Source organism: Echinops telfairi, unplaced genomic scaffold, assembly GCF_000313985.2.
Source record: "Echinops telfairi isolate 266 unplaced genomic scaffold, ASM31398v2 ScPeMD7_57;HRSCAF=196, whole genome shotgun sequence".
Taxonomy (NCBI): Eukaryota; Metazoa; Chordata; class Mammalia; order Afrosoricida; family Tenrecidae; genus Echinops; species Echinops telfairi.
The window spans coordinates 2607926-2611464 of NW_022103955.1; the positions used below are offsets into that span (position 1 = coordinate 2607926).

At 40.9% G+C, this 3539-nt stretch overlaps 1 non-coding gene across 1 annotated transcript; it reads left to right on the forward strand.

Moving 5' to 3' along the window:
- The first annotated feature begins 485 nt into the window (after nucleotides 1–485).
- On the forward strand, nucleotides 486–649 carry LOC115869853. Its single transcript, XR_004046404.1, has one exon. It is a non-coding gene; the product is annotated as a U1 spliceosomal RNA (small nuclear RNA).
- The last annotated feature ends 2890 nt before the right edge of the window (nucleotides 650–3539 follow it).

Here is a 3539-nt window from a genome sequence, read left to right on the forward strand (position 1 = left end):
ACACAGTGTACAGGGCCAGGCGTACCTGGAATTCAGTCCCTATGATTGGATCTCTGAGCGCTTGATACCTGAAGGAGATGAGGTCTCAGGTGAAGTCTCAGGACTGAGGACAGTCTGTCCTTGGAAGGCACAAGGATGTTTGAAACTGTTCTTTATGGTACCAAAAAAAATGCATTTCCAATGTGATGATGTGACAATGTGACCCTTGAGCGCTGTCTTTAGAGAGGGCTGCTTTACCTTTCTTTTCCTGTCCTGCTTCTTCTCTCCTTCCTTCCCCTCCTTCCTTTTCTACATCAGCTACTTCCTGTCTGCATGGGCCAGGCATTGTGCTGGGCTCTTAGGGCACAATGGGAGGCAAAGGCAGATTCATCTCTGCCCTCAGGAGCTCATGTGCTGGCGAGGGAATAGGAACTGGCCAAATAATCACACAAGTCTAGAGATGATTACAAATGTGATGACTGCTTAGATAAAATAACATAACGGTAATACTTACCTGGCAGGGGAGGTACCATGATCACGAAGGTGGTTTTCCCAGGGCAAGGCTTATCCATTGCACTGTGGGTGTGCTGACCCCTGAGATTTCCCCAAAGGTGGGAAACTCGACTGCATCATTTGTGGTAGTGGGGGACTGCATTCGCCCTCTCCTCTAAAAAAAAATAATAATAAAATAAAACATAAAAGGGCTGTATCAGACACTAACTAGAGAAAACAAGGTGTATTTCCTGCATTGGTGCTATTTGAACTAACACTATAAAAACTAGGAGAAATTAAGTAAGTAAAAAAGGGAGCCAGCAAGATCAGTCTAGGCAGAAGGGCCACTGTGTGCAAAGGTCTCTGGTGAAGGGAAGAAGAGGCTAGCAGGGAAGGCGGGGGTGGCATTGGGCAGGGTTCCAGGTTGCTAAGGATTTGGGTCCAATGCTAGAAGCAATGAGAAACCACTGGGAAGTATTAGTAAGTGAGCAGGAGCCAAGATCAGGTTTGTATTTTTGAATTTTACTCTTGCTGCTATGTGGGAAATGAATTTAGGAGGCATGAGAATAGATGTGAGCAGCCATTTTGGTGTCTGATATGGGGTTCCTTATTGGTCTGATGGGAAGAAGATGATGGGTCTGAGTGACACTTAGTTTTACAGTTAATAGGACTCAATAACTGAGTATGAAAGAACAAAAGAAAGACATTATCAAGGACAATTTCTTTCTGATCTGCAAAATGGTGGTGGCTATTCTAGTTATTGGAAAAAAGTAATTATAAGCAGACTGATTTTAAGGTGGAAGTAGTAGAACATAGCATTCATGCAGATTAGGACTTACTGAATTTAAGATGTTGATCCCCAAAAGAAATATAGAAGACAAAATCAGGTACAGAGATGCCTGGGAAGAGAGAAGAGGCTTTGCCTTGAGATCCACAATTGAGAATCATTGGTACACAATTGACACCAAAAGTAGAGGTAAGCTCTCCCAGAAGAAGAACACGGAGTGGGAGACGGTGTGGCTCAGCCTTCAGCAGCTCCAACTTGGGATTATTGGGAGAGGTGGCTGAGCTTGCAGAAGAGACTGATAAAAGGACACAGTATCATGCAAGCTCAAAGAAGTCAGGAATGGTCTATGTTGGAAATACAGCTTACCGCTGGAGTAAAAGAGCACCAAAACACAGAGGAAAGTTATTAACATCCAAGTCTCTTCACTTAATCAAAAGTATAAATGGATAGATATCCCATGTGGGAGGGAGGTGGTTCTTAATAGGGACAGAGATATTAAATTGATTCACTAACAGAAGTGGTTCATTTTAAAATCACCCCTTGAAATAAAACAATAATAAATAAATCATAAAAATCTGGGAGGTACATAAACTGACACAATTTCCAGAACAATGGATTCCAACACACCAGCCATGAAGATGGCACAGAATTGGGCAACCTTTGGCTCTGTTGGACATAGATCTCATGAATAGATGCTGGCTTGACAGCAACTACAAGAAACAGCTCACTAACAGATATGTTGTTTTCTGTATCATATTTATAGATATTATTTTCTTTTATCAAGGACTTTCTGAACAACAAAAACTCCCACTTCCATCAAGTTGATTCTGACTCACGGTGACACCACAGGACAGAGTAGAGATGCCCGTTTGAGTTTCCAGAAATGTAAGCCTTTACAGGAGCAAATGATCTCAGCCTTCTCTTTCAGAGAGGCTCGTGGGTTTGAACTGCTAATCTTTCTATTAGCAGGCCAGATTCTAACCCGCTATGCCACCCAGGCTTCCTAATGAAGGCCGTAAGAAGCACCAAATAGACAAAAACAGCAGCAGTAGCTATCAAATCAAAAGAACACTCAGAAGTATAGATTCTGATCAGCAACTAGTATTTTCAGCAAAAAACATTCAAAATGAATATCAATAGCAGTATATTTTAAAGGATAGTCAAACAATGTGCTTGAAATTTTGAATATAAAGCTATCTGCTCTGTAATCCTTCACCTAATTCACAATAAAACGTTTTCTAAAACAGGGAAAAGCACATTCCTAGTGACTTACTCGAGGTCTTTGCCCCTCAGACAATTTTCCCTTAAAGACAGTTTGTGAAGTTCCTTTTCTATTTTCAGACAGATTCCCTCATCCATTACTCTTAAAACTGGTCCTTCTGAGTTCCACGGAGCTGAGTGTGAGTCATGCTGAGGGGAACTGTTCTATACCATCTTCAAGGTTCTGACCAGAGTGTCAGGCTTGTCTTCAGCAGCCCCTCTGTGTGGGTGTATACTGCCAACCCTTCTGTGAGTAGTCCGGTGCATCACGATGCTTTATCAACAACTTCAAATATTTCATCATTAGTTTTTCCACATACTCCTTGCCCAAAGTGGTCCTGTTTCACATGCCCCTTGCCCAAAGTGGTTCTAAAGCCTCTTTTTCCATGAAGTCTGTCAGTATTCATGTTGCATAAAAAGACTTGACTGTATGGGAGATCTAATCGGCAGTGGTGGAATTCTTCCAGAATAGGGGCTGGCAAGTCTGTTTTCATATGACCCACCAGCCAAGAATACTTAAAAAACAACAACTAAAATAACCTTTTTTAAATGGTTGAGAAAAATATTTTATGGTATGTGAAAATTTTATGAAATTCAAATTTCTGTGTGCATCAGAGAAGTTTTCCTGAAATACAGCCCTGTTCATATCTTTATGCATCGTCTATGTCTGCTTAAAGGTGAATGAATAGTTGTGACAGGGCCCAAATGAATGGCCTCAAATCCTAAAATCTTTACTTTCTCACCATTTCCAGGGAATGCTGTAAATGCCAACCTTGCTGACCTTACTCTAGATTTTGACGAAAGGACATTGTATTAGTTTATAATGTGTTAGTCTGGGTACTTTAGAGAAACAAATCCACAAAAACTCACGTATAAGAGAGAGTTTTATATAAAGGTTAAGCGCGTGTATTAGTCTAGGTACTTTGGAGAAACAAATCCACAAAAACTCATGTATAAGAGAGAGTTTTATATAAAGGTTAAGCGCGTGTATTAGTCTAGGTACTTTGGAGAAACAAATCCA